Raw genomic sequence first — 15,656 nt, 5'->3', positions numbered from 1 at the left:
TTGAGTAAGCCAAGGGCAGGGTTTCCCCTAACTCTACATTTCTGATAGAGTTAAGTAATTCTTAAATAGAAAGGGAAGAATAAAAGAAGCAAAGAGCATCAGTGGAAACAGTGCAGGTATAAGGGTGAACAGTCAATTAGCAGAGATATTCAAAGGGTGGAAGAAAGAGGTACTGTTCCAGTAAGAGGTTACATCACCTCCTTTCTTTATCTTTTTAAAACATCTTTATTAAACTGCAATTGCAATGCTAACATATGTATACATGCGTTAATAGAAAAGAAAACAAACCATAGTGATATTTCTCATTGTTTTATGCAGTATACATTTTTAACAGTTATCATTCATGCCAACTTTTGGTGGCCATGGTGGTGCAGTGGTTAGCTTTGTCACCTCACAGCAAGAGGTTCTCCAGTTTGATTCTCGGCTGCAGTGCCTTCTGTGCGGAGTCTGCATGTCCTCCCTGCAGTCACGTGGGTTTCCTCCGGGTACTCTGGTTTCCTGCCACATTCCAAAGACATGCAGAGGTGGACTGGACACTCTAAACTGGCCATAGGTGACCATGTGTGTGCAAATGATTGGTATGAATTAACTACCGCAACAGGACTAGTCACCTGGCAGTGTAAACCTTGGCTCGAGATTATTGTTACTGTTGAAGTGACATCCCAACCCCATGTTCAAAATGGGAAAAGGGGTTGAGGATGGATGGATGGATTCATGCCAACATTACATAAATTACTCAGTTCTGTAATACCTTAAACCTCACTCCTCTTCCCCTACACATTATTCTGTATGTTTTGCCACGACAATTCCATTTATTTATATGTATTTTGCTCTGTCCCTTTTCTAAAGATCCTGCCCCTAATTCTTTTATCTCTTTTATAATACTCAGTACTTCAGTTACATTTGGTTTAGATTTTGATTTCCATTTTCTAGTAATTGCTTTTTTGGCAGCCAATAGCATTAAATCCAGTAATGCCTTATATGTCTAGATAAATCAGATCCTGTGTCCCAGCTCACAAAATCCTTCCTTAGTTAAAACCATTTGCTCCCTCAAATTTTCTGATAAGGTACTCTGTGTTATGTTTTTAAAATCTGACAACTTGTTTCACTCATGAAAAACATGTTCCAAATAACCTCTCTCTTTCCCATCACATCTCCAGCATTTGCTGCCTGCCCGAGGAAAAGTCTATGAACTTTGCTTGTGACATACAAATACCTAAGCAAACACTTCCATGCAAAAATTGTAAACCATCTGGACTTTGTTGCACACTTGAGAGCCATACAGATGTTCTCCCATTTGTGAATTACCTTTCTAGTCTCTCCTTTCCTAATCTTTTCTAACTTCCCGTGATTATTTATTATAGTCATCGTGCAATATTTTATATGCGCTACAAATTATCCTTTTTTAAAGCAGCTTCTGTTCTAGACTTAACTAAAAACTCTACCAGTGCTGGTCTTTCACTTATTCCCCTATTACTTTCCCTTTGCCTATGCTCTGCCTTCCCTCACTGGCCTCATCCTAGTCTGTTACCTTTATCTCTTTAGTTATTTGCTCCTAATACCTTGGTTCATTTGTTATTTTTCTCCAGTAAATCCCAGTCCCTCTTGCCTATCTTCTATTCTCCTTCTTGAAGTCATCCCTATTGGTAAAACCTCCTTTCTCCATTCCCGTATTGGCTTAGTTCTTAAAATATTTTCTGCTACTTTATTAATATAACATTCCATATGGTTGTTATTCTCCTTAAGGACCGACATTCAAAAGTGTATGCTGTCCTTAATTCTCAGTCCACCTCCCTGTTTCATCATCATCATCATCATCACTTTCCTCTTATATTTATAAACGTCTGCTTTTGTAATGTATATGGGCTTTAATTGCGTAGATCTAAAATATCCCTTCAGATCAAGTAATCCTAAATCATCTTGTTCTATGGGGAGAATCAACTTCTGTCACTTAACTCTTGTCCACTTTCCAGCTCAAATAAATTCCTTTAACTCTTTATTAATATCATCCACAGCTTCTCCTCTGATTGCTAAAAATATATTTGAGCTATGTATAAAATTAAACATACTATAAACATTTATGCTGATTGTATTTTAGTATCTATAATCAAGTGCTTTTAGTTTCTCAAATTTGTATTGTATTTTGTATAGTCTCTTCCCACATATACATGGCTACCATACTGGAATCCTTTTTAAACCAAATCCTTTCTTTATCTTGATTACAAAATTCACCTTCTTCTACATGAATAGGCTACGCGAGGAAGTATAACTCTATAAAATGGAATATGACATTGTCAGAAGAACAAGCTACAAGTTCTAGCATTTTCGCTCTGGTTGACTTCCATGCTTAACTTCAAGTCAGGTACTTCTCTGTTATTAGAATGTAAATGTGGAATGGCTTTGTCTTTGAGACACAAAATGTCTAGAATGAAAAGCTCAGACTTGAAAGCTCTGTTGAAAGCATTTCTATACACCATAAAGATATATGAAATGGTGATAAGAAAACACATTGTTAACTATGTCAAATAGCAGGTGAGACATATGCCCAATCCTTGTGGATTCTGATAGGATGTTTAATTGCTACATACAGACAAGCATCTTAAAATCCTGTCACTGGACATACCAAAAGGACTGTTTATTTATCATGATAAGCTAGGCCAATTATTTGGAAGGAAATACACTGCCTTGGATGAAACTATGCCACTTAAGGGAACTCATCTGTCTAGAATGCTGGATCCATTTATCAGTCTCTTCTATTTCAGTAGAGTACATCTAAGTAAATTAATTAGCTTCTTCATGTTCTCCCAAAATGGTAGACGTTATTTAGTTATTTATCATTTGTTAACCTTATAAGTGGGCTGGTCCATGGGCCCGTTTAAGTTTAAGCAAGTTCAACAGTTTCTTCAAAAATTTCCAGAAGTTGGAAACCCAGGGACTGATCACTTATTTATGTATGTGTGAATGTCATAATAGTAAGTGGGCTTGTCTCTTTAACCCAGTCACAACATGGGTGGACTAGTTCTTGGACCATTTTCAGCCACAGCCAAGATCCCAGGAGCAAGGGATAGATGTTATAGTTAAACACCATGTTTTTTTAAGGAGATGGGAGAAAATTAGAGTACCCAGAAAAAACCTGCGAGACAAAGGAAGAACATTCCAACTCCATGCATACAGTGATAGAAAATGAAGAATGAACCCTGGACCTAAGCAATACATCCACTGTGCACAACCATCACGAGGACAGCTTTGAGTCTTAGAGATGTGCATCATCTTCACCACTTGATCACTTTTACACACAATGAATCTCTTCCATTGCTTGTCCCATGTTTAAAGAGGCAGTTGTAGACTCAATTCCAAAAGCAAGTAATTTATTGCTACAGGCTGAGCTTCCTGGACTTATTTAAATCTTTGAAATCAGTTTTTTTTTCAGCTTGAGAAATACATAACAGATTATAACCATAGCTGCAGTCACCATGGCTTTAGGCAATGTCACAACATCCTGACAGCTAGCTGACTGCGAAACGATAATGTTCTCAACAAGATGGATACGGTTGTGTGATGACAGGAGGTACTGCCAGCTATGCCAGGAGAAGTAAGGCAGTGGATGTATGATTTGTGCCAGCACAGCTAGCTGGAATTTTGTAAATAATTATATGTCATTTGTATATCCAACTGATTTGCACAGATGCTTGTGCTGAAAATGTATTTGTGAGGTTTGCTTGTGTTAAAATATATCAACAGTGCAGCCTGCTCGAATGAAAAGAAATGTACATGTATTGTTATAAATTAATTAAATGTATATGTTTTAATAGAGGATACTGGAACAGCAGAGGTTAACCAGCTAGCTTAATTTAAGCAAAATAAGGGAAATCCAAATGAGCGGTTAAACCATTAAAATGGCACCCCACAGTGCTGAATAGGACTGCAGACCATGGGTCTGGAAGAACCCTTTATTCATTAGCTCAGTAAAAAGAGGGGAAGCCCCAGGCACTGCCATAAACATTTAGATGTCTATTGTAGCCATCTATGCTAAATTCCTGTCTTAGCTTCAAAGGTGGATACTATAAGAACCTAGAGTCAGGTGACCAGATGAAGTCATTCTGCAGGCCGTCTTGGATATTATATTTTACAGGGAGTAATCTCTGAGTGTTGATTTTTCTGTTTTGCGGAACCTGACTAGAAAGACTGCTCACATATTTCATTGTGCCTTGCTATATCAAGTAAGTTATTAGGGGCTGCTGCTAGTAATTCTCCTAGATTCAGTCAGGAATATAGTGAAGCTTAGTTTAGAGATTGTTTTTCTTTATCTATATGAGTCTGTCCATCAATGTTATTTTCACTATTTCCTGTGATTTGAACTCTCTGGTTTACTGTAAATATATATTTAGTATTTTCTTGTTATTTTATTATTTATTATTAAATATACTTAAGCTTTTCATTGTGGCTGGTCCTTTTTAGAAAATATTTAAGTTTTGAAAGTATTTGCATATATTTATTTGGTGATAACTCTGGCCACTCCTGAAAGCCTTGCTGTTTGGTCAACATTACCATTTGTATTAATATTAACTTCACTCAGCATAATTGGACACCCTTTTAAGGGCCGCACAGTAACTGACTGGTGACAGTGAATCTACCTTGTAGTCGGGGCAAAGTTAATAGAGCAGGTAATCTGTGCTAGGCTTTCCCAGGTGTGTGTGAAAATTAAATCTCAAAGTTTGTGTGTGTGTGTGTGTGTGTGTGTGTCTGTGTGTGTGTGTGTGTGTGTGTGTGTGTGTGTGTGTGTGTGTGTGTGTGTGTGTGTGTGTGTGTGTGTGTGTGTGTGTGTCAGCTACTTGGGGCAGGGACATGAAGCACTGGTTTCACAGTGCCAGTGTGGAGCCTTGCTGGTGACCTGGGGAGAGGCAGATAGAGACACCCAGACCTCGGGCTGAGTGTGTGCCCTGTGTGCTCTTAAGGGAAATTGTGCTTGATGAAGAGAGGTCTGCATCTGGAAACACTGAGTGTATCCATTTGTATTCCAAGTGCACGACCCTATCCAGTGTCAGTGGTGAGGAGTCAGGTTCCTTGATTACTGGCCCCGAGAGAGGTTGTCACAATAAGTACCACTTTTGCTGATCAGAAGGATAATGCTAGTCATAAAAGAACTCCTCCAAGTACTTACAGATACTAGGGGTCTATATTATGAACACAAAAGCTGTAAACAGCGAATACATCTACATCGACACAAAGGTCGATGTACAAAAAGAGTGAAATACATAAATCGGCCAAAATGAAAATGATGAACATATTTTGTCAACCAACAGCACCAAGCTGGTAAGCTCAAACTAACTAAATAAAATTAAAGTAACACACTTTTACAGGGGACAAGCCCCCCTGCACCCCCCACTTAAATATACCAACTCCGAGACTGCACTACAGTCGGGAAAAGGATATATTTCCTCATCCCCATGATTGCCCTGCTGGCCAAACAAATACATTTGTCATTTTCATTTTCGCCGATTACGTATTTCACTCTTTTTGTACATCGACCTTTATGCGTCAATGTAGATGTATTCACTATTTTGAGCTTTCATGTTTATAATATAGACCCAATATTAGTACTGCTACTAACCCATTTAACTGGTTAAACAGGAATTTACCAGATAACAATCTCAAAACCAAGGTCAGCATATACTGTCAAGTCATACCATCAGTGTTTAGATTCCATGGATGGAGGACTAGGGCATTTGTTTTCTCCCGTAACTTAACCATGTTTCTGTGCATGCAGATGGTCTTGTATTGTACAGGACGTATTCCTGTCAAGCAGAGATCAAACAGTGATTGCGGAGTGACTTTAAACATGATCCCATGACTGCTGTAGAACTTACTGTTTGCAGGGCAGCTTTACTAAAAAAAACAAGCATACTGTTTGGTACTCCTGCCAAACTAAGCAAAGTCTATCTACTTGGAAAATACACATTCCTATCAGTTCCTCTTCTCTAAACAGCAGCTAAACTTTGTTATCCAGAGATCTAGTTGAATATGTTCCTCTTCATCAGCCACTGCTTTTGGCTACCTGGTGATCAAATTAAAAAAAAGGTTAATGCATACTTAAAGGTCTCGAGATTTAGAAGTCTCAATGAAAAGGGGGACTGTATTGCTCATCTAGAGTATAACCTTCTGCGTATTAGCTAATTTTTCCTTAAAACTGGTGCTTTCTGGCCTCTAGTGAATCAAACAGGTTTGTGATGCTTGCTACACAAGGGGTGATCGTTGTGAAAATATTCCAATAATTTATTGTGTCTCCTTAAAAAAGCAAGATGACCAAGATATGGATCTAATGGTGTTTGGACATTTCTACACAGACCTGCCAATACAAATAAACTCCAAACTAACTTTAAATGGAGGAATATGTTTTCTCAGCACTAGGACTGCTATCCAGATAGTATATGTTTTACCCTGAGGTTAAAAACTCAGCAGTACTTGTGGTTACTGATTTTTAGTAAAGGGAAATATAGAAAAAAATAAGGGACATACAAATATTTCAAACATGGGTATTAATGCCCTTGTAGCTTGCCAATATACCATAATGTGTCCAGGCTGTTCTTAAAAATATCTAAACTAGGGCTTGCTTTAATGTAATTTGGTAGTCTATGTATCAGCTGCTCTATCAAAAAAACAAATAGTACACTTCTCATTCTTACAGAATCTTCTAAATATGTTGTTCGATGATTCTCTAACTTTTTGATAACCTCAAACATTCTCATAGGTAGTTGTCTCTAATTGCCCTATATACCTGAATAAGGTCTCTTAAACATCTGTATGAGACATTGTACATGTTCAGATATTTTAGTCTTTCATAATAACTTAAATTTTCACATCCACAGATGTCCCATTTCTGCTGTACTCTTTCCAGTTTACTCATGCTTGTTCTCTTATAGGGTTTCCATATTGTTATTCTATACTCAAGTTTGGGTCTAATGTAACTAACAAACAATGACTTCATCATTTCTGATTTCCTAGTCTTTATAAATATTTTTTACAACCTATAATTCTATAACTATCATTAACCAATTGGTTGATATAATTAGAAAAATTCAAAACTGGATATACTGATATAGCCAGATCACTAAATGAATCTACAGTTTCAATCGCTGTGTGTTGTATTATATATTCACCTTTCAATTTATGTCTCCCAAATCTCATATGCTTAGTTTTTGACATATTTATCAGCATATTATTCTCCTGCAGTCAAATGGTCAATTTAGTCAAATTTTTTTTTTTTTTTTTTTTTTTTTGCAGTATCTGTATCACATGAGATCAATTTACCCAATTTCAAGTCATCTGCATGCAGACTGTAGAGCACATCAGATGAAAAAGATCTTAAAGAAACACTCTAAACAAGTAAGGGCCTAGGACAAAGCCCTGTGGGGCACCCTGACTGTAACTGAGAATTTCACTTGTCCAATTGCTGTATGATAATTACCATGTCATATTTGTAAGCCATGCAGCTGCCCATCTTATCAAGAGTACACCAATACCTAGATGTTCTAATTTATTGATTAGTGTTTTGTGTATGACTCTGTCAAATGCTGAAGTTAAATCTATATAAATTACATCACAGCAAAATTGTGCATTCATAGCTGTGAATATATTGGTATAGAACATCATGTTACAGGTGGTAATAGATCTATTTTCAACATATGCATGCTGATAAATGGCTTCAAGACCCGACCTTTCCAATTCTGACAATCACATATCCAAAATACCTTATCCATTATTTTTCCACAACATGAAAGTAGATTTAAGGGTCTGCATGACTCTGGGTTTGTCCTACTCCCCTTTCCCTTGAAGACAGGTTTAATAAGTGCATGTCTCCAATATTGAGGAATCTCCCCATATTTATATGACCTAGTAAATAAAATATAATGGTACTGCAAGTTCTTGCTGAAGTGTTCTCAGGTCTTTATTATTAATTCGGCGGCGGCACAGTGGTGCAGCGGTTAACGTTGTCGCCTCACAGCAAGATGTTCTCTGGTTCAATTCTCGGCTGGGGTGCCTTCTGTGCGGAGTTTGCATGTTCTCCCTGTGTTCGCGTGGGTTTCCTCCGGGTACTCCGGTTTCCTCCCACATTCCAAAGACATGCATCTGGAGCATTTCTCCCCGGGCCTCCGCTGGAAACAGGCTCTGTGGAACCTAGTCGGACATTCCCGGTCAACAAATGTTAAATAAAATAAAATAAATAAAATTCCATCTCCTCCCTATGCTTTGTTTGGATCCAGTTTGCATAGTTCTTTTTCAATATACTCTAATTTGATTTCAGTATCTGATGTTACCAGGGTGTCACTAGGACACACCTTATCACCCCCTTTGTGGTGCAAAACTGTTTTGCATAAGGTTTTGTAAATATATCTATAATCTGTTGTGTCTGAGAATGAATTTTAGAATCTACACACAGTTTATCAATTTGTATGTCTTAATCCTTCCACATCTTACGCATCTATAAAATGGTTTCCTATTATGATCAATATCTTTATATACATTTTCTTCAAAATTGTTTTGATCTTGCCTCACACTATGTTTAATTTGTTTGTCCGGCTTGTTTATTTCAGTTTTCAAAGTTGTAGTTCAACCTCTTTTTCATTTCCTATATTTTTTGTCTCTCACATTAATCAAGTGTTATGGAAAGATGTCCTTCCGATGTTTTCTAGATTCTGATTTTAAACATTTTTTTTCATTCAAACAATTTCTTTTTCAAAACTTTCCACATTCCTTCTGCAGCATTTCCACTGATTGCGTCACTCCGATTAATTTTACAAAGTGACTGTTTTGCTTCTATATTATCTGTAATTAATCTTCTGTGCAATGGTTTAGATTTAAATTTGGCAGAATTATCTAGTAACATAGTAACCTTTACAACCCCATAATCACTGCACACCAATGATGGTTAAACTTGGCATGAAGTAACAATAATTTCTTGAGAAACACAAACAATGTCTAGTATGTTCCATTCCCTGGTAGTTTTTTACAAACTGAGGCAATTGTTGTTCCTGAATATACGTTGTGAATTATTCCCTTATTAATGTTGTTGAATCAAAATTATTCCAATCTGTTTTTGGTAAATTTAAGTTCCCAGCCACTATTATTCTTCCCTCTTGTGTTGAATGCAAGAAATTGTATGAATTCCTCAAGGTCATCAGCACTTGACTTTGGTGGTCTATACACTCCAACAATTGTTATATGTTCCAGGGTTGTCTTTACTGTTACAGTTATACAATCTATAGTATTGGTGTTATCATTAAACATGTAATAATCACGTCTCATAACTATCTTTCATCCCTATCATAACACCTCCACCTGATTTTTTTGTTAGAAAGTCTGTTATAGTAAAAACTGTTTTCCAGGCATTGTTCATTAGCTGTGTTTCACACACAATAACATCAATTTTGTATGAACATAGCAAATTTTTCAATTAAAAACTTTATTATTAATGCTAGCATTGCCAACCATCAAAGATGCATCAAATGTTGCTATCTGTGATCTTTTAAGTTTTCAACTTGGCAAAAATCCTCCCTTGTGTTTGCCAAATATTGCAAAATATCTGCTGCAAAAATTCTCTTCTCTGATCTTGACAAATGAACACCAACCTGTCACATGTGTGCCCAAAATTAGGCTTGGATAATCTACACGTTTCCATTTTTTAAAACAGGACCTTTTTTCATGTAGGTATTTACCCAAAATATCTTTTCATTCATGGTGACATGACTCTCCATTCTATATGTGATTTGTGAAAAATACGTCCTAACACCCGTACAAACTATAATATCTAAGAGGGTTGCAAGTTCCCTAAGAGTCAGAGAGTCCTTTCAGATGAGATCAATTGCACTGACATGAATGAAAACAGATCTGTACTTTCTTTGATTAAGGAGTTCTAAGTCTGCCGCACATAACAAGCAAGCATAGCACTATTCAATTTTCATTACTTTCTCTGCAAATGTATCAGTTTGTCTAATAATTAAATCTCAAATTACAAGAATATCATTTCTGACCAGATATGAAGAATCTTCGGCATCTAAAATTCAGTAATATTGGCTTTATCAATTGTAACAAAGGAGTGATCTTCATCACCACTAGTCTTAGTAGTCTCACTGTTTTCATTGCTTATTACATCTGCAAGCATACATTTCTCATCTATCTGGCTTTGTACATCCACAGCTTGAGCCATGTTATCAGCATCTGTCTTTGTCTTCTTTTTTCTTACAGTAATGTTCTTCATTACTTCCTCATTCAGTTTTGATTTTTTTTTTCACTTGCCCCTTGTCTCTTTTTTTTTTCTACCCTTTCCTTTGGAAAATGATGCCTTTTTATATAGATTGAAGTTTTTTTTTTTTTTTTAAGAAAAATGTTATCATTCCCTGTAATGTGTGTGTTACATAACAAAACAATGTCCTTTTTAATATGTATTCTCTTTACTTTACAGACATTTATCAGTTTTTCTTCCTTGTTATTTGTTGTGAATCCTTCTATATGGTCTGAATAGTCAAATTGCTGAATACTTGTATCCAGAATTCCAAAGTTGTCAGTGGCATTATCTTGTTTTATAGGGGCTGAGTGATCTTTACAGTCAATAGACACATCCTTTCCTAAATGTGTTCTATTTGCTCTTTGCCAAACATTATTCATCTCTTCAGTCCAATCATTAATATATGTAACAACAGTCCTCCAAGCTGTGCCAATCAATTGCAATCATCAGTGAGTCTAGATTTACTAATAATAATGGTAAGCAAATCATCCAGCTTTTGACACAAGGAACACAGATCACCAGTGGTATCAGGTGTTAAATATGCATGTATGTACAAGATATTTGTGCTTTAGCAAATCATTAATGCCATATTCAATTAAGAAATCCATATTTAATTGCAAAGGAATGAAAAATTCTAAAAGAAAAAAATAATCAAAATCAGTTACCATAGAATTCAAAGATAACTTAAATCAACTTCTATGAGAAAAATCACAAACAATATGTAACTAAATATTAACTTAAGTACACTAAAGTTGTTGCTCTGACCATACAAGTTGTGAAAATCACACAACAGCTGTAATTCCTTTACATCATGAGGGAATGCAAGCAGTAGCTTCTGCTCACTATCTCTTGCAGTTGCACCTGTTTTTAACAGTAAAGCTCAATAATTCACAAGCCAAAACAGGATTGTTTAGATAATCTCTAGATTGTCCTCTCTGCAGTCTGTGTGAATTTATAGCTGACTAGGCTCTGTGGGATGGCTAGGGTTTGCCTGTCTAAAACCTATCCCTTTCTAACAACTAACAGCGAAAATTAAAGGTAAAACAACAAAATGTAAATCAAAGTAAATCTTCTTGCCAACAAGCTAGCCTTCCCTTCCTATAAAACAGTTAAAACACTGGTAAAAAATAAAATATAAATCAAATAAAAACTTCTCTTAACAAGCTACTATACAGTCAGTCATAAACCAATACAGGATTGTATAGATAAGCTCTGGATTCTCCTCTCTGCAGTCTGTGTGAATTTATAGCTTACTACATCCCTTAGGATGGCTAGAGTTTGCCTGTCTAAAGCCTTCCCCTTTTCTTTTTTATTTGTTGATAAAAATTTTATTAAGATCAAAACTAAAACATACAACTATTATAAAATAATTGAAAAGATTTTTTAATACAATAAATAAAAATAGAAAATATTGATACAAAAACAAGAATAAACAAGCCTACCCCTTTTCTAACAACAAACAGTGAGAATTAAAGGTAAAACAACAAAATATAAATCAAAGTAAATATTTTTGTCTACAAGCTATCCCTTCCTTTCACAAACAGTGAAAAACAATGGTAAAAAATTAAATATAAATTAAAATAAAAACTTCTCTTACCAAGCTACTGCACAGTCAATCACAAACCAAGACAGGATTATTTAGATAAGCTCCATACCATACTTGAAACATGCCAATTTCAGCACATTCTATCCTTACTTTTTCTTTATCCTATCTTTGCCTTGAAGGATAGGATTGCCACCTTTTTATTTAACCATATTGAGACATTTTAATGTAAATATGAAATTTTGCATGGCAAATCATACCACTAAACAGTGAATAGGTTCAAAGGTGATTACTGGGCTAATGGCACAAAAATCTTTATAAGCCTAGCCAATAATACCCAGGATATGACAATAATATATCTTAATTCCCCAGATGTGGGATGGGGTGTAATGGGTCTTTGGGTACTGGAACCCTGAGTCAATTTACAGACTGCCTTTGTCCATAAGTGGCATGGGTAGTACCCCACAAATGAATTTATGCTTCCCCATCCATTTATCCAAATTATTTTTGAAGAGAGTGAAGGACGTGCTTTGTTTTACGAAAATTGGAAGTTTATTCCATAGATGAGGTAGACTTTAGGATACGAATCTGTCTTTCCAGCAAGTTCTTTTAGAGTCACAAATAAGATTCCGGTCCATGGAATGCATTACCATTCTATAATTTTTCCTGCAGATATGTAACATTTTTTATTTTATTTTATTTTTATTTTACATTTGTTGACCGGGCTAGTCTGGCTGGATACATGTCCATTTTCAGCAGAGGCCCGAGGAGAAAAGCTCCACTATATACTAGAAGGTAACATAAAAAATAGTACACCGGGATACAAAATTATAAACATGATAAGAACATTAGTCTAATGAAGTATAGTAATGATACTAAAGCAAAATGACAATAGCTATAATTAGCAAACTTAAATGAAACTATAATTAGCAAACTTAATAAAGCTATAGTTATAACATAGAGAGATTATTTATAATTGCAAATTCTTCGCTGTAGTAGGAATAGTACAGCCATAAAAGAAAGAAAGTGGTAAATTACATAAGAGTCTTTAGGTATTTGCAGTCATCAGTGAGTTTTCATCAGGGCTGGATCAGAGAATGCCTTGAGGTCAGGTATAAGTCTTCTCTCAACAAACAGTATGAGACAGAGTAAAGAGATAGGGCCTTTAGTCAACCTGCATAGGACATGTGTCTTACACTTTGCATTTTTTAGTGAAAAAACCTCTGGGGCCGCTCCAGTTGCTGTAAGTGCTTTGTTAGGTACATGCAGAAGGAAGCATTGTACTTGATTATGGGCCTGATAAGGGCAGAGTTCAATGGCACTATGACTTCCTTTGATCGTGGTGCCATGCCTTTACTTATAAGTTGAGCCACACAGAAGGATTTTCTCACTACTGTAGCTACCTCATGGTCAAAGCTTAGGTTACTATCTATCTGTGTTCCTAGGTCCCTCACCACTGGGTCTACGTTTAGGGGTGTGCTATCAATATTATAATTTGCAGAGATATCCGATTTACAGAAGGGTATAATTATGCATTTTTTAGCATTTAGTCTCAGACCATGGTTTTGGCACCAGTCATTTCTTATTTTAGGCCTGTTTGTAGGATGTCAACATCGTCTGGGGATTCTATGACTGTTCCCAGCTTACAATCGTCAGCCAACTTGGTGAGCCAGAGGCCTCCAACATTGGCCTTCGCTTCAGAGAAGTATACACTAAACAGGAGGGGTCCCAACACTGAGAGCCCTTTGGGACACCGCTAGCAACAGGCTTCTTATTGGAAATGGATTTACCTATCTGGACAACATGTGTCCTATCAGTGAACCATTTGGCTAGCCATCTGATGATGTATGGGTTTATACCTAACTTAGTAAGTTTATCAATGATCCCCAAGTGGGTATTGTGTTGAAAGCTTTGGCCAGGTCTAGCTAAGCAGTGTGTACCGTTTTACCCTTATCCATGGCCTGGTGACTTTCTTGAAGAAGTCCACCAGATTAAGCAGGCAAAGCCAAGTTGGGTCTGGTCCAGTTTTTGAAGAGTTCCTGTGTCATTATTGATCAGGTTCATGATAATTCTCTTCATGGCCTTGCAAATGACTGGTAAACCTTATGGGTCTGTAGTTCCCTGGGTCAATTGATGGGTCTCCCTTGTGCAGAGAGATGACTGTTGCAGTCCTACATTCCTCTGGGATAAAGTATGTTCAGTGGCTGTGGTGAAAGAGGGTTTCTAGTGGCCCTGATATATTCTAAGTTATTTAAGAATCATCCTGTAATATTATTGGGGCCCATAGAGGTTGTGTTTTTGGCTTTAGTGAGTGCAGGAAGGACCCGTTCCCTTGTAATGACTAGTAGGGGGATGGTTATGGGTATTTCTTTGGGTGTGCTAAGATATGATGAGGGTAGAAGTTGGAACTTAACTTGTCGGCCAGCAGGTTTGCTATAGTTTCAGGCTGAGTGTAAGTGTTGCCATTCATGATTAATTCAGCACATTGCTGAGCTTTTCCCCTGAGGTTATGAACATAATTAAAAAAAGCCTTATGTTTGTCTACCTGATAGGCTATCACTGCCTCATAGTTTGCTTTGGCAGATTTGACCAGCTCTCTGATTTGTTTGTTTAGACTGGTGAGTGTCTTTTTGCACTGATTTGTCTGTTCCTTTTTGGCATTGGCGAGGACTTTTTTTTTTTCTTTCGTTGAATAGCCTATTTATTCTAGGGGTCCACCAGGGTGGTTTATTTTTGCAATAATCATAGGTTTGACTCAGACAGGTACTGCCTCCTCTATGCAGCTATGAGGGTGGTGCAGTGGGATTGATGTCATTTTCTTCCAAAATAAAACCTTGCTGTTGTAGAATTCGAGTTGTTACTGTTGCTTCATACCATTTTATGGTTCCTCAAATACGTAAAAATGTTTTATGCGTGTGTTTGAGTTAACTTAGCAAATACATTTTGTCACACATTTCAACTATCCCTGATTTTGACTCAACTTTTAGCTCTGACCCTCTTAATCCATTCTAAGTCTGCTGACTTTTGGAGAAAAGATGGTGAATTACACTTAATAAATAATGACAATAATTAGAGATATACACTTCTTTTATTCCAGAAAATTTATATTTATTTACATTTCCCCGGATTTACTAATCTTCCATGTAAAACTAGATTAGTCTTACAAGGAAGCGCCAGTCTAAGAGTATGACAGCCGCATGCCATGCATATTAATGAAGGCGCGCTGCCTCAACTCTAAAGCTTACACGGAGAGTGGACAAGTGTAGGGGGTGTTTCGGATTGCCGAGCAGTCCAAAAATCCACGCCCCTGAAATGAAGAAACGCCACAATTGTGAGTTACATGAGCGAGTCCGCTCACATGTGCACAATGTAACACTACACTCCCCCATATGTTAAACTGACAAAATTAAAAACAAAAAGAGCTTTTTTTAATTTATTTTTTTCATCCGATATAGCTGCCCGTATTTGTGCATGTTTGCATTGGTTTGCCCATTGCTTGGCTACAGTTAGCAGCTTAGACACCAGAAGAGGATACTAAGAAAAATATATGCAAATTAAGCAAAATAGCGATAGAGTAGTGGTTAGAGCCTTCGCACAAAGAGGAGGCATTCCCGGTTCGAGTCCCACTACTGCACGTTCCATTTTCTGTTGGAAATCTGTATACAAAAATATTTCCTGACATTTTTTATGTACAAGTTTTGTAAAAAGCATTGAAATGTTAAATGTAGTAGTGAACGAATTTTATATATATATATATATATATATATATATATATATATATATATATATATATATATAAAGGTGAAATGGTTATGCATTCTGAGGCATGAG

The sequence above is a fragment of the Protopterus annectens genome, chromosome 6.part0, assembly GCF_019279795.1.
Source record: "Protopterus annectens isolate FY-2018-M chromosome 6.part0, PAN1.0, whole genome shotgun sequence".
In the NCBI taxonomy this organism is placed as follows: Eukaryota; Metazoa; Chordata; order Ceratodontiformes; family Protopteridae; genus Protopterus; species Protopterus annectens.
This window is presented reverse-complemented; position numbering follows the sequence as displayed.